At 35.2% G+C, this 27,038-nt stretch overlaps 1 protein-coding gene across 1 annotated transcript in view; it reads right to left on the reverse strand.

The window, feature by feature from the left end:
• The window catches only part of LOC101892782 (dopamine D2-like receptor), a 250,824-nt gene that overhangs the window by 127,737 nt on the left and 96,049 nt on the right, over window positions 1–27,038 (reverse strand). Inside the window, exon 3 of the mRNA XM_059120935.1 lies at window positions 5,842–5,885. The gene's annotated coding sequence lies outside the window, so the exon portion shown is untranslated. The remainder of the gene's footprint in view (window positions 1–5,841; window positions 5,886–27,038) is intronic.

The raw sequence follows: 27,038 nt of genomic DNA on the forward strand, positions 1-27,038 counted from the left end.
TGTTTTTTTTTTTTTTTTTTTTTTTTTTTTTTGAAAATTTTGACCTTTTTTGGCAGGTACCAGAAGGAGTGGACTGATATTGTCCATCTCTGAATTCGATCTAAATATGAAAATAATATTACAATGTACCAAGTTTGAACCAAATCGAATACTCCCTTTGAGAGTTATTGCGGGCACCAGCCAAATAGTCGGACGGACGCACATCGTTGCATCGACTCCAAATGTCCTGAAAAATATTTGGTTCAAAAGGGACCTAGGGTCTAAAAACAGTTATTTCGCTGAGGTACCTTTTGGCTATATCATATGATATATATCCTCTCTAGCCATATGGCTGAGGTTCCACTATATTCCTTAATTTTTGAAAATTACATTTATAAAAGACCCGTAAAATATAATTTACTCCAACTGTATAGCTTTAAAATTCGGCGCTGAGTGTTTCAATACAATTATATTCAAGACCTGAAAAACATTAAGCATTACTTTTGCCTATTAGAAATTCTAAGCCACATTAATGTCATTATTTGGCAAACGTTAGAGCGTGCAAATGTTTCTACTTCCTTTCCATTTGCACACACACACACCTACTTTACATTACACATGGCATATGATGAGAGGTGGGAAAGAGAAAACATAAAATAGGAAAAGGAGTTGAAATGAAGCGTACCATAAAATTAGTTTTAGCGACAATTTATTACTTTAATACGCTTTGTGAAGTCGCCGGTTTCCTGTAACATGCCTTGGTTCTAACTTATTTTTTGAAAAGTGGGCTTTTATTGTACATATATATTTCAGCTTTCTTTTGTTACTTTTTACGGCCTCTACATAAAATACATACTTGTACACATATATAAATACATATGTGTGTGTGTGTGCCTTTATTCATATGTTTGTGTATTGGAAAAATATAGAGGCCACATAATCCACATAATCATTGTCATCAACGTCGTCTTTTATGGTGGCCAATGGGCAGGGTGGCTAATAAATTGGACAGACATCGAGAAACTAAAACCCCACTGAAGTGGAAAAGCCACAAAAATTATGAGGAAATTACTTTGGTTAATAACAAATGAATAGCAAAGTATATAAATTTTGCTGTACTTACTTCGTACAAAGGAAGAGGAGGTGGAGGAGTAACTTTTCGTATTCATATTTTAATCACGAACAAATTTAGCACTCAATCGTTGGTATGTGTTAATTTCAAGAGGTAATAAAATATTTATTTTTTTAGGAGGGTACTAAAGGGCACAACTTTCTGGATTAAATTAATGCCATGGAGTTGTGCATTTTGTATCCAACACATATAAAAATATGTTTGCGTATATGATGAGTACATCATATATTCTAAACGGAAATTATTATGATCAACGAAGAAGCTATTAGGATAACGAGTTTCGTGAATATTTAAAAGCCATCACATATTTATACCAAGATGTGGGAGCCATTTTCATATCGAATAATTCTAAGTTCATATCTTTGTATATTAAATTTGGAAAAGGTTTACATCGAATTTTGTATTCAATGGGGGGTCTTCGATAAAGGATTAAAATACTGTTATAGATCGATATATCTATGTAAGTAACACAAAATGCTAGTCAGTCTGAAAAAGTTATGTTGTAGGATATAAAAATCCCTGGTTCTTGAACATGAAACCATTGAAAAGTCTTTTTGTAAAAATCTACGACAAAAAACTATTGTATTTTTTAAAAATGTCATAATTTTATTGAAGAAAAAATATTGGAAATTATTATTAAAAAATATATGAATCTTAGACCGAAAAATATTGACAAATTTTTAAACAAATTCACTAGAATTAAAATTCCCTTAGAATTAAAATTCACAATTCTTAAAGTAGAAATATTTAAATATATATTTTTTTTTTAATGTCATAATTCTTGGAGAGGATAACATTGAAAAGCATTTTTTAGAAATTTTCACAACTATTTAACAAAAAAAATCAACGAATCTTAGACAGAAAACTACTTTTAAGAAATCAACGATTATATAAATAATAAAATATCTTTGAAAAATATACAATTATACACCAAATCCGAGTCAAAGTCTGAGATATAAAAATTCCGGTTGGAGTCAAACTTGTAGCGAGCTGTAGCGTGATGAATTTCTTGCTTGTGACCCTGAAGTGCTTCATGAAATCTATTCATCTACGTGGACATTATGTGTATGTTATTTTTGAGATAAAAAATCCGCAATCACAAGAAATGAGGATTATTTGTCGAATATTTCATCCTTCGATTTCCATATCCCCTTCTTCATTCGGTTCAGGAACCGGGAGAAAAAAAATAACACAATAAGATATTTTTCTACATCAACAATTTCTAATCATCGACAAAAGCTATAGTATCCATTACGAACTTCAAATACCAAATTTGAAAAAATTTCGGTGAATAATGTCGCTAAAATCATCAAAATACCGAATATATGGATGTACCGTTATACGGAGGATATACGAAAACGTGAACTAAAATACGAACTTTAAATACGAAATTTGTTACAATTCCAGCGAATAATGACGCACAAATTATAAAAATAGCGAGTATCGGGAGGTACCCCTATATGGGAATATACGAAAACGTGAACCTACATACAATTTTTTTTGTCATAGGCTGTAGTACCCATTACGGATTTTAAATATAAAATTTGAAATAACTCCGGTAAACCATGTCGAAAAATATGAAAATAAAAAAAATGAAAATACCATACCAATCCAGAATATACAGGATGAGATGAAAAAACTGCAACCAAATTCAGACTGCTGTCATTTCTTAGCCACTCGTCCGACAGCTGTTAAAATTATTCCACTGACAGGTCATTATATTGTTTAAAAGGGTACAAAAGCATTTTGGTGAGAATTTTACAAAAAAAAAGGTATTCGTGATGAAATTCAAGCGTGATAGTGTGATTTCTTTATATTTGACTGGAAATCCACAAGTGGTTATCGTTAAAGCACTCCAGCACTTAAATGCGATACTGGTAGCGTAGCCCGACGTCAAGGAAGTGGACGGAAGAAATCAGCAACATCAGCGGAAATGGTTCGAAAAGTAAAAAAAGACTTGATCGAAACCCGCGTCGCATTGGCCGAAATATGGCTCGTAGGCTGAACATATCGCAATATTTCATTCGGTAAACATTGAAACATGAGCTCGAGGTAAAGCCATTGAAATTTCAAAAAGTGCAAGAACTTACACCGCAACAGAAAGAAAATAGACTCAAAAGAGCTAAAGAGTTGCTTCGCTTGACCGAAAGCTGTGAACTGTCGAAATTGATTTGGTTTGGTTCTCCAATGAGATAACATTCGTTGTCTAGTAGTTTGTAAACAAACAAAATTATCGTGTTTACTTGTCAAAGAGGTCAGCTGAAAATGCGCACCTTCGATTGGCCACCAGAACTTTAGCGCCAGTCATGGTGATGGTTTGGGTCGCCATAACAGCCGATGGTCGCTCTCCGCTCATATTACTCGACCGTGGCATCAGAATAAATGCCGAATATTATTGCGAAAATATTCGGGTATGTGAATTAAAGCCTTGGGCACGTAAACATTTTGGCCGCAGACCTTGGACAATCCAACAGGACTCGTCACCATCGCACTCAGCACCACCCAAGAATGGTTACAAAAAGAGGTTACCTGCTTCACTTCGAGCGCTCAATGGCCACCAAAATCTCCGGATAGCTGTCCGTTGGACTATTGTGTCTGGAGTATTTTGAAAAGCAAGGTTGGTACTAAAAAATACCAAAGTGTCGATCACCTCAAGCAAGCGCTTCGCCGGGAATGACCCAAAATACCGCAGAGCCACGTTCGGGCAGCGTGTGTCATTTCATTTTATGAAGGCGATAATTCGTGCCAAAGGTGACCAATTCGAACAAATCTTAACTTATTCTAAAATTTATTTCCGACATTTTTGCTCTCATCATTAAAATTAAAAAAAATAAATAAAAATTTTGGCGTTTGACTTTGTTGCAGTTTTTCATCTCACCCTGTATACCGGACCGAGATTCGTCAAATTGAAAAAATCGGTTGAATATGAAAAAAATCTATCCAGTTTTGGTTGATATTACATATATGGTGAGCAATAACGGTAAAAGTTGGTTCACAATAAAACTGAAATCGGATAAAGACATATATAGAAGCTATATCCAAATCTGAATCGATCTTCACAACACTTTAGGCACTTATTTCTGCGCTGTATCTGATATCTGATACCAAAAATCATTCCTGTAGAGTGCATATTACGAACACCAAATCGAATGAAACATATATATGGGAGCTATAACTCTATCTGAACCGATTTTCACCAAATTTTATGTGCTACTTCCAGACTGAATTCGGTCGAATGTGCCAAAATGCAGGTCATTTCGACTGATATTGGCCATTTGGTGCACAAATAACCCGAAATCGGTTGAAGATTTATATGGGAGCTATATCTTAATTTGAACCAATTCTCACCAATTTCAATAGGCTTCGTCCTTGGATCAAAAAAATTTTGGTTGGAAAATTCATCTAATTCGGATAATAAATGCGGCCTACAATTATTTCACAAAAGTACATTTTCCATGTTACAAGCAAATTCACAAGGACATAATACCCTTACCACTATGTAGTGTAGGGTATCAATATTTAAAAAGGACTAAATCCATTTTATTCATTATCGGACCAGGCCTTAGTCTGAAGTAATGAAGTGATTTCAATGCTTGGAATTTTTCTCTAGATCTAGCTCAAATAGAAGTATTTAAATGTCCAAATTTTTAAGAAAAACTTTGATTTATTTCATATTTTATTGTTTTTTATGATTATTAAACTTTTTGAACCTTTATGTAGGATATACCACAAGAAGTGGGCCGATCTTCACCCCCTAACCTAGGCCTAATAGAAATATTGGAAAATACCATGTTTGAACGTAATCTCTTTTTCTCTTTTCTCTCTGTGAAATATATATTTTTAACATTTTTGTCAATTTTTAACATTTATAGAGGTGCAAGAAGGGAAAAGAGTATACCTGTATTACCCATCTTGGAGCTTAATCTATGTTTGATACAAATATTAGGATGTGTCAAGTTTGAACCGAATCAGATACTCATTTACAAAGTTATCGCGAACACCAATCAGTCACACATTCTTCCATGTTTACCCTGTTAAATGATATGTCCCCTCCTTAGTCTAAGGATGCGGGCTAAGGATATAATAAAACAAGAATAATAAGAAATTCATATTTTTTTATTGTAAAATATATTCATATTTGCTCATCTGGCTGGTGCGTACGATAACTCTCTAAGAGAATGTCCGATGTCATTTAAACTTAATACATCGTAATATTATTATCAAATTTAGATCGAGTTTGGAGATGGACGATACTGGTCAACTCCTTCTGGTACATCCCCTTCAAAAGGTACAGAAAATAATTAACTTCATAGAATAAGAACGGATCATGCGATAATGTTCAAACTTTAACTTGCATCAGTAAAAGGTCAGGTGGGGAAAGTGGACAACATCGGTTCACACCCCCATAAAGAGCCAACGTTTTGAATAACCTTCATTCTTTGAAAATGTCAAATATGAATCTGATTGTTCGATTGGAAATCGCTACATATTTCGTTGTTCTCTTTTAGCTACAAATTGTGACAAAGCAAATTAATGGCAAGTTTCGTAAATGGGAATCGATTCTCACAAAATTTCGGCAACTTGCCTCTCAGTCAGTTTTAGAAAAAAAAAATAATAAAAAATCGTCTGTTTTGCATAATTTTCTTAAATACAAGTAACATCTACTTCCAACTTTCCTTATTTAAAATCCCACACCTACTCCTTGCAAACTTTCCACAATTTCAACTTACCTTAATCCCGGGCTTATTCACTTTACATTCCGCACTCAGTGTATCTGAAAAAAAAGAAGAATGCGGATAACATCAGCATTTAATTATTTAAGAATGTGTAAATATTTTAAAGTCCCCACTCCCGAACAGTACTTGCCAAACTAAGCTCTTCAGCTATGTATTCTTCTAATTTCCTGTATTTTCACAAAGTTTTCTTATTAAAAATAGTCAAGAAGAACAACAAAAAAGGAAGATTAAATATTTTCCGAGAATAAATTCCTGTCATCCGCACGCACACACACACTCATTCACCTCCACAAAAAGACATTCAGGAAAAAAACTCATGTTGCTTAGTTGACAACAACAATGCCAAGAACAACAATAGTTTCATAGAATAATTTATAATGGTCTGTGATGTAAATAGATATAATAAAATGGGAATTCATTCGAACTTTTTAATTGAGATCAATTTTTTTATTTTTTTGCAGGAAAAACAGAGAGAAAGAGAGAATTGGAACTTTTGAAAACTGATACACATTTACAAGGACCAAAGACAAGCAATTCGTGTTAAATGTTTGGGTGTGTCTGCCTGTTTATGAAGCTTATGGCCCAACACCCAGCCACACAACCCAGAAAAGCAAAAACAAAACCAGTAAAGAAAGTCTTAAAGTCGGGCGGGGCCGACTTTATGATACCCTACACCACTTTGATAATTAAGTAGAGCTCCACATAACAATTAAAAATTTTTATGGGAGAATTCATATACGCTATGATTATAATTATAATTAAAAGTTCAAAGGACTAAATATGCCGAAGCATTTGTATCTTTCAAATTCGTAATTGTATTGCCCATTTGGTGCACAATTAATTTGAAATCGGATAAAGATATATATGGGAGCTATATCCAAATCTGAACCGATCTCGATAAAATTTGGCAAAGATATTTCTGAGTTGTATTTGATATATCGTTGTTACGGAGTGCATATTACGTTTGTGGGTAACAAATATAACAAATCGGATGAATAATATATATGGAAGCTATAGTTATATCTGAACCGATCTTCACCAAATTGGAAATACCAGCTTCTAGACTCAATTCGGTCGTAAGTGCCAAATTCCATCCCATTTGGACAAATATTAGACGTTTGGTGCACAATAAAAAGTAAATCGGACGAAGTTATATATGGGAGCTATATCCAAATCTGAACCGATCTCGATAAAATTTTTCAAATGTATTTCTGAGCTGTATTTGATATATTTCCCCAAATATTGTTGTTGCATAGTGCATATTACGGCGGCGGTAGACAAAAATAACAAATCGGATGAACAATATATATGGGAGCTATACCTATATCTGAACCGATTTCGATCAAATTTGGCATACATATTTTCATACATATAATTTGGGTATATATGCAAAATTCCATACAATTCGGGCTGATATTACACGTTTGGTGCACAATAAAAGGCAAATCGGACGAAGATATATATGGGAGCTATATCTAAATTTTGACCGATTATCTCCGATTTCAATAGGGTTCTTCCTTGGGCCAAACAAAAGATCTTTGCAAAATTTCATCTGGATCGGGCAATAAATGCGACCTGTACTTTGTTTACAAAAATACATGGACAGACGGACAGACGGACGGACGGACATGCATAAATCGACTCAGAATGTGATTCTATGCAGATCATCAGAACTATGGGTCTATCTCGTTTCCTTCTGCCTGTTACAAACAAATGCACAAAGACATAATACCCTGACCACCTTGTGGTGTAGGGTATAAAAAGCACATAATACCAGCAGAGCTGTGAATGTATGTGTGTGTGTGCATGGAATGATAACCGAATGACACTCTTGGACATTATAAAGGACATTTAATAGCTGCTCTTAACAATATTGACAGACTGCAGTTCGGATGCTGTTGATGCTGGCGTATGTTTGATTGCATTGTAAACATGTGTGAGTGTGTTTGTATATGTCTGTGGTATATGTTGGCTGGCTGCTGGCAAAAGATAACAACGATGCTCGTCCGATACTCATCGTCATGCAGATAATCAAAATTATGCAGATGATAATAATGATGAGGATGGCGATGCTGCTTAAGTTGATTATGTTATAAAAATAAATTCACTCCATAACATTTATTATGGGATGGTGTATTTTTCTCGGGTTCCATTTCGCGCCCTCTCTCCCTTTATAGATTTTTATAGTTCGCTTCAAGCTGCCGGAATGAATGGTAATGGTCTGATGTTGTTTTTGTTATTGCATTTATCTGTGCTTGTGTTTCTTGCTTTTTTTTTTTGAATCCTTTCGTTCTGCTGTTTTTTTATATTCTGACAAATATGACAGTGTAAGACGATAACCCCTTGGGTGTCATATATTCAAATATTTGCCCTTATTCTTAAGCATACCAGCAGCAATAACACCAGTAGATATACATCTTGATAAAGAGGATGAAATCTAAAGGGATGCTATTTAAAAGACAGGGGGAGAGAGAGAGAGTGATAATTCTGCTGCAGGAAATCCGCACAGTGACTCACAGCAATAAATGAAAATGGGGAGTTTAAGGCAAATGAAAAAAAAAATGGTAAAATATTAAAGGACTATTTTGTCATAAAATTTATTGTGAAAATAAAGTTGCAAGTAGTGCGGAAATCTGACAACTAATAGATGGCAAGGAAAAAGGATAATTAAAAATCAGAAAATAAAAGAATTAGAATGGGGATAAAAAGGCAATGTCACCATTGGATATTTGGTAATGGAAGGGAATAAGAGGCTATAAATGGATCTCCCTGGGGAAGGTACCAAAGTAGTAGGTCTATATTATCCGACGAAGTGGGTCAAATATTGGCATAATTCTAATATAAATTTTACTAAATCGACTAATACCTTCACTCTATATGAGATATCTTATAATATAGTGCTGAAATGTGTGTGAGGTACCAGATATAGTGGACCGAATTATTTCATTCCATCTAATACTGATAAAAAATATTGGGATGTGCAAAATTGAAAGAGAATTTAATATTTATTTCCAATTTTGTGCGCATAATTTTTGATCAAAATCGTAACCTCTGTTGGTGGGAGGTACCAAAAGGAGTGGGCCGATAATTCTATATTCACATCAGATCTCTAGCTGAGAGAAATATTCGGATATGTCAAGTTGGAAAGAATCGCTGACTTGTTTCGGAAGTTATTGCAAATTTTGACCCAGGGGGAGGGGGGTTGTGAGGTACAAGAATGATGTATCCCCTCTTCACGTCAGATCTTTCGTTAGTATAAATATTGGAACGTGTGAACTATTGGAAAGAATCCGATTCTCCGATTCCGAATCCGAATTCCGATTGAAAATGTTGAAATCTTCCCGGAGGAGGTACCAGAAGGTGTGAACCAATATATCCCATAATTACACCAGATTTTGTGTTAAAAAAATGTTGGGATATGTGAAATTTGAAAAGAATCGGATCATAATTTCGTGTTTTATTAGAGATAAAATTATTCAAAATTCTGAGTCTTTTTGGGGGAGGTACCAAAAATGGTGGTCCAGCCTATTCCATCTTTATGCAAGACCTAGGGTTATTAGAAATATTGAGATATTCGATATTTGCAGATAATTGGACTCTCATTTCGCATCTTATAAGCGTTGACATTACTCAAATGTTAATCCTTTGCGAGGGAGGTACTAAAAGGTGCAGGCTGATATTGTCCATACATGGGAGGTACCAGATGGAGTGAACCGATATTGCCCATCTCCTAACTCCAACTAAGTTTAGTAGCAATATTACGATGTACCAACTTTAAATCAAATCGGATTCCCCCTTTGAGAGTTAATGTGCGTACAAGCCAGTCAGACAAATATATGTTGGATCGACTCCAAATGCACTGAAACGGATTTGGTTCAAAGAGACCTGGGGTCTTAAACCGTTATTTCCATGAATCACTTTTGGCAGTATCAATGATATATTCCATCCTGTAGCCATGAGGCTGAGGGTATAGAAATTAAGTTCGGCCAGACCGAACTTTTAATTTGTTCCCCCATCAGTCCTGTTATATGGGTACTATAGTATAATGTAGACCTATACAGACAATGTTCTACAACCAGAGTTAGAACTCGTCACAAACTCTTAATACCAAATTTGGAACAATTCCGTGAAAAATGAGGCTAAGCTAATCAAAATATTGAATATCGGGTGATATCATTTTCACAAAGAAACATCCGAGACACAGTAGAAATTATTACGACAAATTTCAAAGCTCAACAACAAATACAGGTAAGATAAAAAAACTGCAACAAAATCAAACGACACAATTTTGAATTTTTTTTTTAAATATTGAATGAAAGCAAAAAATGTCGGAAAAAGAATCAAATTTTAGAATAAATTTAGATTTGTTCGAATTGGTCACCTTTGGTCTTCAAACGGCCAATGAAACCGTCACACGCTGCCCGAATGATGCTCTGCGGTATTTTTGCCCATTTCCGGCGAAGCGCTTGCTTGAGGTGATCGACACTTTGATATGTTTGCTTTCCAAATTACTCCAGAAAAAATAGTCCAACGGATTGATATCCGGAAATTTTGGTGGCCATTGTGAGCTGGAAATGAAGTGAGGAACCTCATTTTGTAACCATTCTTGGGTGGCGCGTGCTAAGTGCGATGGTGCTGAGCCCTGTTCGAATGTCACGGTAGACGGCTAAAATGTTTGCGTGCCCAAGGCTTTAATAAACCCTCCAGAATATTCGACGTTTATTCTGATGCCACGGTCCATTTATATGTGTGGAGAGCGACCATCGTCTGTTATGGCGGCCCATACCATCACTATGGCCGGCTCTTGAGTTCTGGTGGCCAACCAAGGTGCACATTTTCAGGTGACCTCTTTAACAGAAAACACGATAATTTTGTTTGTTTACAAACTGCTGGATAACGCGTGTATTCTCATCGGAGAAACCCAAATTCGGTAGTTCACCACTTTCGGCAGCTCTTTAGCTCTTCTGAGCTCTTAGATCTCTTTCTTTCTGTTGCGGTGTAAATTCTTGCACTTTTGGGAATTTCAATGGCTTTACCCCGAGCTCATTTTTCAATATTTGCCCAATGAAATATTGCGATATATTCAGCTCACTAGCCATTGTTCGGCCACTGCTACGCGGGTTTCGATCAAGTCGCTTCTTTACTTTTTGAACCATTTCTGCTGATGTTGCTCTTTTTTTCCGTCCACTTCCTTGACGTCGGGCTACGCTACCAGTATCACCATAACGAGCGATGGTATGAGACACAAAAGATTTATTCACATTTAAATGCTGGAGTTCTCTAACGATAACCACTTGTGGTTTTCTAGCCATATATAAAGAAATCACATTATCACGTTTGAATTCCATCACGAATAACTTTTCTTCTGGAAAATTCTCACCAAAATGCTTTTGTACGCTTGTAAACAATACAATGAGCTGTTAATAATTTTAACAGCTGTCGGACGAATGGCTTAGAAATGACAGCAGTCTGAAGTTGCTTGCAGTTTTTTCATCTCACCCTGTAAATGATCGATTTCCTATTTTGCACATACAAATATTTTTATCTGTATTATATTGAGTATTCAAATAGAATACCAGGAGCTGCTATATTTGGTAACTCCCGCATATTTCCAAATTTTTCAAAAAATTACACATATCTTATGTAAAGTAAAGGAAGCAGTCGGTATAGTCCAAATCTGGCACGTTGTAAAATTTATATCAGTTTTGGGTCTGATACGAATTGGTCAATGTTGGCCAACTGCTTCGGAATCTCCCCCATAAAGGGTCAGCAATTTGAATAATCATATCTCTAGGCTGGGGGTATACATCTGTCGGAAAACCCGGGCGATACTATTTAACTTTTTTTCGATCATGTACGTGTGAATTCGAATCACATTTTTCACAAAAATCCTTATTCAACTTCCTTCCTAAGAACCTTCAACTAAGAACTTATCGGATAAGATCATCAGATTTTAGCTGATTTTAAAAAATGAAAAAAAAAAAGTTTTCTGAAGGCAGATATTGATAAGGTCGACTTTAGTGTTTTGTTCCAAATAAGTGTATTTGCCTAAGAGGTCAGCTGAAAATGTGCACCTTCGGTTCGCGACCAGGACTCAAGCGCCGGCCATGGTGATGGTGTTGGCCGCTATAACAGCCGATTGTCGCTTTCCGCTTGTATTAATCGACCGTGGCATCAGTATAAATGCCGAATATTATCGTGAAAATATTTTGGAGGGTATATTAAAGCCTTGGTCACGCAAACTGCAGACCTTGGACACTTCAACAGACTGCGGACCTTGGACATTCCAACATGACTCAACACAATCGCACTCAGCACGCGCCACCCAAGAATGGTTACAAAATGAGGTTCCTCGCTTCATTTTCAGCGCACAATGGCCACCGAAATCTCCGGATGCCAATCCGATGGACTATTGTCTCTGGAGTATTTTGGAAAGCAAGGTTGGCACTAAAAAATAACAAAGTTTCGATCATCTCAAGCAAGTGCTTCGCAGGGACCGGGCCAAAATACCGTAGAGCAACATTCGGGCAGCGTGTGACGGTTTCATTGGCCGTTTGAAGGCCATAATTCGTGCCAAAGGTTACCAATTCGAACAAATCTAAACTTATTCTAAAATTTGATGCTATTTCCGATATACAGGGTTGCCCATATTCGACGGACCCATCTGGCAACGCCATAACTTTTGACAGAGATATCACATCGCTTAATGACATACCGCGTTTGAAGCATCAGTCCAAGCAGATTTTTACCATGAACCAATACACGACACGCGAGCGCTCTGAAATAGTTGAAATTTACAAGAAGTCAATTGTGAAAACTCAACGTGCTTTTAAACATTAAAAAATGTGAGAAGTGCGCCTTCTAAGAACACCATTAAGCGTTTATACGAAAAATTTTCGACTGGTAAGGCTTTTTCTAACCCGAAGAGGCCATATAAAAGTCGACCAAGGCGATCGGCCGAGAATATCGCTGCCGTACGAGCCAGTGTTAAGAGGTCCCCAAGAACATCCCAAAAACACCGTTCTCAGCAGTTGAGCATGGCTCGGTCCACTTTACAACGGATTATTCCCATTGATTTGCATTTGTTCCCGTACAAAATTCAATTGAGGCAAAGAATGTTGCCTGCGGACAAGCCTCGTCGATTGGAATGGGCCCAAAGAGTCATGGGTCCGTCGAATATGGTTAACCCTGTATTTTGTTTTCATTCAATAAAATTTAAAAAAAAAATGTTAAAATTGTGGCTTTTGACTTTGTTGCAGTTTTTTATCTCACCCTGTATATAATCGTTATTAACAAATAGGCATATCTACCTAACATTTTTTTCATAATTAAAATATGTGATGTCCAATTTTCTCATAATGTGTAATTATTCGATAATAGTAATTTCCACACAATTACCATGGTCAGATTGCGTAGTGATGTTCGATGCGTAGTTATTGTTTATTTGCCTATTTTGCCAATCAACATTAACATCATCATAAATAAATTAATACCTAAATTGACGTTCTTGTTTTAATCTCTTATCTTTTGCGCTCTTGTTGGTGGCTAGACACAATAAAATAGTATTATAACAATGTCATTTTGCGGCTTTGAGCCACTTCACATGGCCCACATTTGCATAGATGTGCCTGTTGGAGAATTTTTGTGTTTGAATGGGCGTCTGTTTATCAGAATGTATGTATGAATAAAATGCTGCTGGAGGATAAAAAAAAATAAAAAATATAAATTTATTGAATTATAATGTTCATAAAAGTGCTACGCTCGGCTATACAAACACACGTGTTTATGAATTAGGGCCGCTCTTCCCACATTTTATGGAAAATTCTGTTGTTTATTTTATTCGAGTGCTACCAGTGGTTAGCAGCTTCTCTCAACACAAAGTGTTCTTGTTTATTCCATTCTCCCCCCACCCCGCATTTTTCTTGTGGTCCTTCACATTGTGTTTCTTAAATACTTTAAAACAGTACACGTATCCTGTATTTTATATATGTGTATATGTGTTTGTGTGTTGGAATGTGTTTGTGTCTCTATTTGTTCTATGTATTATTTATTTTGGTACATGTGCTGAGGAAAAAAAAACATGGGCGTGTATATGTTGTATGTTTACATATGCTCATGGCCAAAACCCATACACATCTATTTAGATGTTTGTTGGAGTATTTTTTGTTTTTTGTTGCTGTCTTCTATATTTTATACAATTTTTATGGCCAATAAATAAAGTAAGCTTTGACAAACACATCCATACACATACCCAAACAAAATATGCAAATAGAAAGCGGCAAACATCTCCTGAAGGTATACCACGAAATATTATTGTATGTACACATGTTTGTCGACTACGTGCGCGGTAAGCAAAAATGTTTTAATATCGTTAAGAATTACATACATGTTGTGTGTATGTGTGTGTGTGTGTGGGGGGGGGAAGTAACAAATTTAAAAGAAGCTAAACGTCACTCGTACATGGTCTAAAGTTTGAGGCGTGAATAAAATTTAAATCAAAATGTTTGGGAAAATAATTTGTATTTAATGGTTTGCTGGAGATGCAGGGGGGACATATATACAGAATATGTATATTATTTGCGTAGTAATTTTAAAGGAATATAATTTGGCTCTCAAAAAAAGCACGCAAAAATGGAGGCCAAAGAAAATGTCCACAGTTTTGAGAATTTCTCACCATAATCCGTGAAAATGTACAATTAGCATATTAGTAGTAAACGATAGAAAATAACACAATAACACGAAGTTATATATGGGAGATATATCCAAATCTGAACCGATCTCGATAAAATTTAGCAAAGGTAGTTCTGAGCTGTATATGATATATTTGCACAAATATTGTTGTTCAATTCCATACTATTCGGACTGATATTACACGTTTGGTGCACAATAAAAAGTAAATCGGACGAAGATATATACGGGAGTTATATCTAAATTTTTACCGATTATCTGGAATTTCAATAGCGTTCGTCCTTGGGCCAAACAAATGATTTGTGTAAAATTTCATCTGGATCAGGTAATAAATGCGAGCTGTACTTTGTTCACAAAAATACATTGACAGACGGGCGGACATGCATAAACAAACAAATGCACAAAGACATAATACCCTGACCACCTTGTGGTGTAGGGTATAAAAAGAAGTCAGTCCGTTGCACGATCCGTTACACGGCCATACCAAAACGGGTATCACTATAGATTTATCAAATCTTCTAAAATGCCAAATTTGAAACAATATGTGAGTAAATATGACTAGAATTATCAAAATACCGAATATCGGTGGATATCGTTATATGTGCGCTATAGGTAAACGTGGAACTAAATATTCAATTTTCTGCCACCGGAGCTAGAACCCATTATGAACTACAAATACCAATTTTTAGACAAATCCATCGAAAACTTTGGCAAAAATCATTAAAACACCGATTATCGGGAGGTACCTTTATATGGGGACTATACCAAAACGGGGACCTCTACATAAAATTTTTCCTAACACGAGCTAGAAGTCATTGTGACCAACACAGACCAATTTTTGGACAAATTCGTAAAAAAAATGTGGCAAAAATCGAATATCGAAAGGTACCGTTCTATGAGGGCTATACAAAATGTCGACCTATACATACAATATTTCGCCACAGTTGCTAGAATCCACAATGACCTACAAATACCAATTTTTAGGCAAATCCATGAAAAAAGTGGCAATATGCAGAATATCGGAAGGTTCCGTTATATGGGGACTATATAAAAACGGGGACCTATACATACAATTTTTGACAACCGGAGCTAGAACCATTATGACCCACAAATACCAATTTTTAGAAATTCGCGAAAAAAATGTGCAAAAATTATCAAAATACCGAATATCGTGAGGTACCATTCTATGGGGCAAAACGTGGACCTATACATACAATGTTTCGCTACCGGAGCTAGAACCCATTATGACCCACAAATACCAATTTTAGACAAATCCTCGAAAAAATGTGGGAAAAACTATCAAAATACCAAATGTCTACGTCTACGTCAAATAATGTGGGCTGTATCGTGATTTCAATAGACAGACGACTTCGTTAAATCGACTTAGAATCTTATGCTGATTATGAACTTTATGGGATCTACGACGAATGTTTAGGGATGTTACAAACCGAATTTAATATACCCTCCTTTCCAAAGTGGTGGGTATAAAAATATTTTACTACACAGCTTATAAAATATGAAATTAAAATCCGATTCCATTCACAAACCCATAGACATGCGTGTCCACATAAGACCTGTGAATGCTTAAATTCTACAGAGCCCCTATGGGAAGTCCCCTAGCCCTAAAGTGTCTGTGTTGAAAACCTTTTATGTATGGATGATTTTTTGAGATCCAGAGACATATTATTTTTATAAGTTCTGAAGGATTTCTATGTATATAAGTCCGAGAAATATTTATCCTCATAGACGACCTCTAAAGGACCTTCTCCACATAAAATATGTTTTGATCATAAAACATACGTAAATATCATTCTTTATATGAAGGACCCTTGAAAGGTCCCGTATTTATGGAATACCTGCAAAAGTCTTTTATTTGTAGGAAATGTGAAGACGGATAAAACTGCTTATATAGAAGACCTGTGGAAGGGTAAAAAACAATTTTAGGGTATTTCAATCATAAGATTCTGTGAGAATTCTTCCACCCATGGAAAATCTTCTATATACCTGTATATGAGAGACATCCTTGCGAATAACTTATAAAAAAGTCTTGGAATTGTTGCTATATAGCTGAACTCCCACTACTCGGTATTTGGACGATCTTTGCCAAATTCTATAAAAAGAGAATTATCTCAAAATTGGAGTTTGCAATGTCAGCTCTGTCTCTGATAGAAAAGTGTTAATAAAGGTCCTCAATTTTTTATAGCACCTACATAATGGTGCCCTCCGATATTAGTATTTTGGCTATCGTGGCTACAATTTTTGACAGAATTATCTCAAAATTTATATGTGGAATTCCCACAAGGCACCGCCCGCTTTGTCAGCTATTGGTTATTCATTATTCATTCATTTCACTTTTTTTTTAATTGTGCCAATTTTTTTAATAGCGGAGAAAGAATTTGTAGCAATATTGTTTGACCGAAAAACTTGTGTTCTGAAAACTACGGCTTTAGGTACATTTTCTAAATGAAGCCACCGCATTAGGATATTCCCAATAGGTCGAACATGTAATTTCCAAAAGTGCGGCAGTATGGCTTCTATATCTCGTGCTTGTAAGTCCGAATGCGTTGATTTCAAACAACATATGATTTCATGAGATTTCGTGCATCATAATTTTTTAACAAAATTTATATATAGCTTGAAAATTTATTACTTCAGACCATACCTTCAGGTACCTTCCCCCAATCAAGAACTATTTTGAAAAAATTGTCGCGGTAAAACTTAACTACATTTTTTACCAAAAGCGCAGGGATGAAGTCCAATTCTTTTGAAATGATAAAATTGTCTTCAACCACAAAAATACAAATATGTTCCTATTTTGAAAGTGCTTTTATTCAATTAACAAAAATGCAGTTCTCAATCCGAGTATTTTAAGTTGGTATATTCCCATCAAATTACTCACTTCTTCCATTTAAAATTAGTAGCATTCGATTCCTGACTTTCTTCTCAACACACCTCAATATTTCTATTAAACTTAGAGCAATGGACAAAATCGGTTTGCACCCACCGATTAGGAAAGCATTTAAAATTCCGAAGTCTTGTTTTTAGTTATTTTCTATAATTTCTTTATATTTGTTTCAACAAATGATAATATGAATTTTCTTAAAAAAATTAAAAATTAAATTAAAAAAAGCAAAGAATAATAATTCAAAACATCTTCAATGACTTAAAAGAGCTTACCTAAAATTTATACACGTTGATGTAAAGCCATTGACAGCTTAAGGCTTAATTTAAATTGCAAATTCTATAACAATTGAGAATTAAAAAAATAAACAAAAAATAAATAATAACAGAGGCTATTATTGAAATATTTTTTAAGTCGACATAAACCGATTATAAAACTTTGCCAAAAAAAATTGTAACACATGTTTTCTGAGGTTAAAAAGAAAACCACTCAAGTGAAACATAAGACTACTTTAAATAAAGTAAGTCATCAAAGTTTTAATTCCCAGTCGCATATTTTTATTTCACAAAAATTTCCAAAAATCTTTGTAACTTATTCATTTCCCCAAAATAGAAAATGTGGCAAAGTTTAACTGCAAGTTCATATGGTTTTCATTGGCATTGCCATTATCCCCTCTCCCCAAAACTTTGTTATTTGCACAAACACCCCCCAAACACTTTGGAACATGAGTGTGCTCATTTTACATTACCTATTAACAAACCAACGCTTAAAAGCTCATAAACCATTTATAAAATCTAATTAGAAATTCTATGACTACTAAATCCTGTCGATGCTTTCGAATTTGTCGAACGCTTGGTTGGCTGGCAGCACAACTAGAAACAAACCTCCACATATACACGCCCCACCCCGCCTCCACAGCACAACACAATTAATCCTTTGAACCGGTACTTTTAGGGCCGCAAAAGGATTGGTTTGTACAAAACACTACAACTGCTTTTGCTGCTCCTGCTCCTGCCACAAAAAGTAATTACCAACAAAACATGACATATCAATTACCAGCCAGTTAACAACAAGTGGCCAAGGAACTAATCATAGTGGTGTTTGTTGTAAATTGTGTTGTGGGTGTCGGCGTTTTGTTGTTTAGTTACTTTTTTCTGTTGTTTTTCCTAATCAAAGTTCTACAAAACTTGTGAATATAGTAAGCTGTATTTAGATGATAAGTGAATAATGATTGTATATCCAATGGGTTTTGTATCAATATCGAAGGCACGTGCATATGTGGGTGTGTGTGTGTTTCATATATTGAAACTTTTGTATTTAATCTGGACGAAAATAGCAAAGTGAGAGGAAATAGAAAAGTGAATGTAATAATCAAGAATACATTGACATTGATTTCTAAATGGAAGTCAGAATTAAAATATAATGACCGAGTAAGTTATCGAGCTAAGTAACGACGTTTCTCGAAATCTATTTTCGTGGAAAAAAATTATTTGCCACATAGTAATTTTGGATTTACTGCATGTGCATAAAAAAGATAAACACGCAAAGAAAGGTCACAAGTCAAATGGGGCCTACCTTATGATACCCAACACAACTATGCATTTTTGGTTAAACTAAAAAAGTTAATACTGGAATTTATGTGTAGTAGATCATACCAATTATGAATCTTTTTTGAATGCCTATTATGGATTTAGAGCAGTTATAATTTGAAATCCGAGGAAGCTTATATATGGGGTGTGTATCCAACTCTGAATCGAGTTCCACCAAATTTGACCTAGGCATTTGTACCTTTCGTACCAAAAAATATTCCTATAGAATATGACTTCGAGAAAGATAATATTGAAAAATATGTATCAAACCGAGTTTTAACAAATGTCGTATTTGCTTCCAGGAAAAATTCAGTTGAATATGCAATAATGCACCCAATTCGGGCTGATTTTACATATTTGGTGCAAAATATTCAATAATTCGTGCCTTAAAAAGTGATCACAATTTATAGCTAAACCCGCCGAAAACTCTATATTTAAAGATCTGAAATATATGAAAGCTATATCCAAATGTGAACCGATATCGATAGGATATCGATAAGACCCAAATCGGATGAAACACATATATTTCAGCTATAGCTCCAAGGGGTCCGAGTGATTTACAGAAGTCTGATATTCACCTGAGAATATAAATATATAATTATCTCATTAATTATGAAAATTTGTCAAAATATTTCAAAATATGCCTATTTTTGTAGTTCTGGAGAAGTGTAATATCTTTTAAATTTCTGGACGGAGGTACAGTAATTTGTCGAATAATGTTTTTTACACCCCACGTACTATGTATTGGGAGTATTTTGTTCAGGTCGCAATTATCATCCGATCCTCACGAAATTTTACATGAGGATTAGGTGAGGACCGGCATAAAAGACTATTGTCTTTCAAGATGTTCGCAAAGTATTTCGTTCTACAGGTGGCAATTATTTTCGCAAGGGGTTAGAATATAGGACAGTGAAAAAACCTAGCATTTTGGAATGTTGATGGTAAAATGGAACATATTTTTGACTAAGGGCAAATGCAACCGGCCAAAAAAAAATAAAGATAACATTTTTGCCGGTCTGTATGGCAAACAATCGACCAAATAGGTTTGGAGTTATGATTATTCAACATATAGACCCTTTGTGGGGATGTACATGATGAAGTATACCTATTTTGTCCACTTTCGCTCCCGACCTGGCACTTATACCAAAAACAGGGCAAGATAAAAAAAGTCAAACGCCATAATTTTTTATTTATTTATTTTTTTTTTAATTTTATTGAATGAAAGCAAAAATGTCGGAAATAGCATCAAATTTTAGAATAAGTTTAGATTTATTCGAATTGGTCACCTTTAGCACGAATTATGGCCTTCAAATGGTCAATGAAACCGTTGCCACACGTTGCTCGAATGTTGCTCTGCGGTATTTTGGTCCATTCCCGGCGAAGCGCTTGCTTGAGGTGATCGCACCTTGGGTATTTTTTAGTGCCAACCTTTCCAGACACAATAGTCCAACGGATTGGTATCCGGACATTTTGGTGGCCGTTGTACGTTGGAAATCATTTTGTAACCATTCTTGGATGGTGCGTGCTGAGTGCGATTGTCTATTGGAGTCCTGTTGGAATGTCCAAGGTCTGCGGCCAAAACGTTTGCGTGCCCAAGGCTTTAATGCACCCTCCAGAATATATTCACGATAATATTCGGCATTTATTCTGATGCTACGGTCGATTAATACGAGCGGAGAACGACCATCGGATGTTAATGCGCCCCACACCATGACCGGCGCTTGAGTGGCCAACCGAATGTGCACATTTTCAGCTGACCTCTTTGGCAAGTAAACACGATCATTTTGTTTGTTTACAAAGTGTTGGACAACGAATGTTTTCTCATCGGAGAAACCCAAATCCGCCAGTTCACCACTTTCGGCCAAGCGAAGCAACTCTTTAGCTCTTTTGAGTCTATTTTCTTTCTGTTGCGGTGTAAGTTCTTGCATTTTTTGGAATTTCACCGGCCATACCCCGAGCTCATTTTTCAATATTTGCCGAATGGAATATTGCGATATGTTCAGCTCACGAGCCATTTTTCGGCCACTGCGACGTGGGTTTCGATCAAGTCTCTTCTTTACTTTTTCTGCTAATGTTGCTGTTTTTTTCCGTCCACTTTCTTGACGTCGGGCTGCGCTACCAGTATTACGTTAACGAGCGAAAACGATGGTACGAGACACAAAAGATATATTCACATTTAAATGCTGGAGTGCTCTAACACTATCACGCTTGAATTCCATCACGAATAAATTTTTGTCTGGAAAATTCTCACCAAAATGCTTTTGTACGCTTGTAAACAATATAATGAGCTGTCACTGGAATAATTTTAACAGCTGTCGGACGAGTGGCTTAGAAATTACAGCAGTCCGAAATTGGTTTCAGGTTTTTCATCTCACTCTGTAGACCCTTTTTTTGGGGATGTACTTCATGGAGTAGACCTATTTTGCCCATTTTCGCTCGCTATCTAGCACATATACAAATATTAGGATTTGCAAACAAAATTTAACGATCCTCTATGAAAATGTTGACCTGTTGTGTGGACCAATATATTTCATATACCACATCTTGTGTTGGTAAAATTATTGAGATGCACGAAAATCGAAAAAAAATCGGACACTTGTTTCAAATTGTATAATAGTTATAATTATTCAAATTGTTGACGCTTCTTGAGGGTGGTGAGGTACTTGCTTGAGTGGGTCGATATTGTCCATGTTCGCATATGATCTAGCACTGATATGCATATTGGGACCTATGTAGTTTGAAACAAGATTGGATGATCATTTTTTGTTCTTCTGCGTAAATTATTTTGTACAAAAAAATTTACCTTTTTTGGGGGGATGGCTACATTTACGAAGCAATAAAAAATGGAGAATACGCACCATTTATTAAAGTTCCATGAAATTTGGCGTGTTTTTCAATATTGCTGAGTCGGGTATAGCCATTTTCCCTATAATTCGACCAATAAGTCGAATTAAATTCTAAAAATTATTAAATTCATAAAAAGTTAAAAATAGTCCCTCTTTTTCCCATACTTACAAAATTCAATATTCTTTTTACTCATTCTGTTAAGTTATAGTTAAAAGGAAAATTTTAAAATATTTTGTTCGAATTTAGGTATATTCTGAATGGAAAATATAGGCTCATTACTGCTAAAGGTACATTTTTTTAAATCATGAATTACATATTGTGATATCATATGTCTTGGGCAAGAATCTTTTATTAATTTTTTAAACGTTCTGAACAAGTATTACCTGCATTTTTAATAACTTTAAGAATACCTTATATATTTAAGTTCGTAGGCTGCAGGGACAAATTTTTGATCTTTTTGTATCAGGAAGATATTCCATTTTCTACCATTGTTTACTTTTTCCAAACATTTTATCGGCTAAAACTTTCAGTTAATCCGACTTACCATTCCAAAAAATATAGTCTTTCTCTTCCACGATTTATATGGAATTTTTAGCTTTCATGTCTGTTAAGGTGGTTGCTGAAATATTACCTCAAGTGTGTGTGTGTGCTTAAATCATCCTTCACGCTCAAATAAAGTTGTTGACAATATTTTAATGTCGAGAACACTTCGTTAGCATTTATTCAAGGTTAGACTGAATCATTGCCATATCAACTATTTTGTTGTTGACATGACATTCGTGTTGATTTAATCAAATTAATCAATTCGAAAATATATCATTAAGTAGTTGTAACGAAAAATATCTTGCTAATTAAGTTTAAAAACGACTATTTTGGAAATGAGGTTCTTAGTAAAAATTTAAAATCGCCAAAAAACAGTGAGAATCAAATGAGAATTTTGACAACATTCAATCACAGTATTTTATGACTGAATTATTCGTCAACATCCAGACAAAGTGATTTAAGATAGAATGGTGAAAATTACGCTGTGGGTCACAGAAAGTATACTCCCTTGGAGACCTGTCGTGCGCACTAGCCGGACACCGCCAAATCGTTTCAATATATTCTAAAACTGATGTTGTCCAAAGAGACCCATGATCTAAAATCGCTATTCGATGAGACAAGTTTTGGTCGTATCAAGTCAAAAAAAAATCGACTAACATGTTTAGTTGCATTTTTACAAGTTAATAAGTAGCAGTCATTTATTTAAATATATTTTGACTTCTATTATGATTATTAAATTTGTTGACCCTCCATGGAATAGGTTCCGAGGAAATGAGCAAGTATTGTCTTTTTCGTATCGGATCTGAATAAATTTGATATAAAATGGCGATGTGCCAGGTTTGGACTATATTGTTTACCTCCTTCCCTTTTCATGAGATATGTGAACATTTTTAGAAAATGTTAAAAGTGAGCGTATGGTACCAGATATAGTCGACCGAAGTATTCCATTTTCATACTTCATCTAGACAGATAAAAATATTGGCATGGGCAAAAATATAAAAAATCTAACATATATCTCCAACTTTATGCGAAATCATAAATTCCATATTCAACGTAGGTTTCTGGTTAGATGTAGCAAGTTGTAAATAATCGCTGACTTGCTTCGCAAGCTATGACATATAAAAGTTTTAGCGCTTTGTTTTTCAAAATCTTGAACCCTATGTAGAGGGGTACCAGAAGGAATGGTCCTACCATATTTATAACAGATCTTGTGCTGATACTAATATTTTGACCTTACCCATAAGCAGTGAGCAAATATATTCAATCTTCACACCAGATCTTGTGTTAGCAGAAAAAGCGGTATGTATGAAGAGAACCAGATGCTTATTTCGGTTTTTGTAATCGTTTTGATTATTCAAAACTTTGATCCTTTGTGGGGGGAAATAACAGAAGAAATGGTCCAAACTCTACCTCCATTAAAACAGATCTTGTGTTGATAGAAATATTGAGTTGTGCCAAGTAGGAATGGAATCGGATGTTAACTTCACGTTTTTTCAGCTTCATGGTTATTCATCGTTTTGACCCTTTGTGAGGGAGCTACTAAATATGAGCAGTGAGTCGGTATATCCCATCTTTACACCAGATCTTGTTTTAGTCGAAATAATGGAATGTGTGCAATTTTAAGAGAATTTATCTGTTATTTCATGCGTGTTATAATCATTTGAAATTTTTATCCTCTATAGGGGAGGTACTTGATGGAGTGGACCGATATTGTCCATTATCCCACCTGACCTAGCACTTAAGCAAGTATTAGGATTTGTAAAGTTGGAGCAAAATCGGATTATCCATCCTCTTTCCGTGCAGCAATATATGGGGGCTATACAAAGACGTATAAATAAGTAATTTTTTGTCATAGCCTTTAGTACCGATTTTGAACTTCAAATATAAAATTTGAAAAAATTCCAGTTAATGGCGCCACTAAAATCATCATATGGGGATATCCGAAGGCGTAGATCAACATACGCGATTTTTCGTTATATACTGTAGTACCTACTACGAACTGTAAATACGAAATTTTAAACAATTAATGTAAAAAATATCTCTAAAAAATACTGAATAATGGGAGGTGCCGTTATATGGGGGCTATATGAAAACGTGAACCGATATATCCCATTTACGAACTTAACCTGCCTACTGACAAAATACGTGCAAAACTTTAGCCTTCTATCTCAATTCGTTCCAAAGATAGTGTAAAATCAACAGACAGACAGACGGATATTGCTAAATTGACTTAGAATTTTACGCTGATCTAGAATATATACAGGTTGAGATGAAATAACTGCGACCAACTTGGACTGCTGTCATTTCTAAGCCACACTTCCGACAGCTGTTAAAATCATTCCAGTGACAGCTCATTATATTGTTTACAAGCGTACAAAAGCATTTTGGTAAGAATTTTCCTGAAAAAAGTTATTTGTGATGGAATTCAAGCGTGATAGTGTGATTTCTTTATATTTGGCTGGAAAACCACAAGGGGCTATCGTTGGAGCACTTCAGCATTTAAATGTGAATAAATCTTATGTGCCTCGTAACTTCGCTCGTTACCGTGATATTGGTAGCGTAGCCCGACGTCAAGAAAGTGGACGGAAGAAACCAGCATCATCAGCAGAAATGGTTCGAAAAGTAAAGAAGCGAATTTATCTAAACCCGCGTCGCAGTGGCCGAAAATTGGCTCGAACATATCGCAATATTCCATTCGCAAATATTGCAAACAAAAAGTTCGGGTTAAAGCCATTGAAGTTCCTCGAAAGAGTTAAGAGTTGCTTCGCTGAGCCAAAAGTGGTGAACTGTCGAATTTGGTTTTCTCCGATAAGAAAACATTCGTATTAATCGAGCGTGGCATCAGAATAAATGCCAAATATCATCGCGAAAATATTCTGGAAGGTATATTAAAGCATTGTACACGCAAACATTTTGGCCTCAGACCTTGGTCATTCCAAGAGGACTCAGCACGCGCCAACCAAGAATGGTTACAAAATGAGGTTTCTCGCTTCATTTCCAGCGCACAATGGCCACCAAAAACCCAAACGCTCCATAAAATGGTGGAGGGTAGAAAAAATTATTTATTGAGTCAATAAATGTTGGAAGTGTAATTCGAGAATTTCATTTAGAATTCCAAATATTTTAATTATAATTCGAAAATTTCGGATAAAATTATCAAATTGTAAATAATCGGATTACAATTAAAATTCTCAAATTAGAAATTAATTTTTACAAATTACTACTCAAATGTCCAATTGCACCTGAAAAATCTCTAGGTTTAGCATTCTGAAATTTGGTATTGGGCCAGACTAGGTAAATTTAATCAAATTTAATAAGGGTTAAAAAATGTCTAGTCCAAGAAAAAAATCTAACGACTGTTTACGTCATCATAAAAGTGTCCAAAATCTTATTTTTTCGAAGTTATTTAAGATTAGTACACATTTTGCATGTAGGTCAAGGATATAGTTATGACTTAAAACAATAGAATAATGCAATGCTTCCTTTTGCCATAAATTTAAAATAATACAATTTTTTGGAGGCCATGCAACGGGGATGTATTCTTCCACTCAACTATTAAACGACTGTACTGGTTTTAAATAATGATCCGTTAATATTGTGTATGACATTGAAGAATTGCGATTATAAATAGGATTTTTGAGCAAGAAACCGAAGCCTTTTTCATTTATTCTCTCGATAATCATCATTAATCATAATGTTAATAACAAATGTTACTATTTCCGTTTTCAATTAATTCTAGGTGATTATGTCGAGGCGTTACAAACAAATTGCCCAGAACGTAAAATAAAACTTAAAATAACATCAAAGAGGTGGTCAGGTCATAAAAGGAAAGTTTTTTTATTCCGGCGCGGATTACTATTATTAGTATTCATAATATTCACACACACACACGTGCGCACACTGAGACGTACAAACCAAATCCAAAAAATAATTTACCACAAGGTCACAGGAACTAAGGGAAAATATGAATTCACCAAAAAAAAAAAAAAAAAAAAAAAAAACTAAGGACAAATCATCCTCCGTCCTTGCCACAAGAACCACAGGCAGTCATGCCTTTCCCTTAATTTTTATTTTTGACCATATATATGGGTGTGTATGTGTGAGTGTGTTGGAGCGATTCCGTTCGTCCCACAAACAATACTGTGATTACGACAATGCTAATGGTAATGCTGATGATGATGACTGTTTTATGGGCCCCATCATTTTTGTGATGATTTCCTTCTTGGCACTGACTGGCCATAATTAATAATTTGCATAACAATAACGGCTTAAAATTCAAAAACTAAACATGACATCCAGCAAACTTGACATTAACCCACCAGTCCGTCCACCACACCCACCGCAATAATTGCTCTTGTTTCGGAGTTCGTTTTTGTAAGGTTTTTTTTGTGTTCCTCTCCCAGCTCTTTTAGAATGGGATTTTAGTTTTTTTTTTTTGTTTTTCATTTTACTTTTTCCTCTTTGTACGAATATGGTTTGAGGGATATGCGAGTGGTTTCATTTGGTCGGTTGCCTCAGTTTCGTTTTCTTTCTTTTTTAATGACCGGCAGCTGTGCTTCATAAAATGAAATTGAAATTCCAATATAAATTGTCCGAACACAAAACTATAATTCTCGGCTTTG

The sequence above is a fragment of the Musca domestica genome, unplaced genomic scaffold (assembly GCF_030504385.1).
Source record: "Musca domestica strain aabys unplaced genomic scaffold, Musca_domestica.polishedcontigs.V.1.1 18, whole genome shotgun sequence".
Lineage (NCBI taxonomy): Eukaryota > Metazoa > Arthropoda > Insecta > Diptera > Muscidae > Musca > Musca domestica.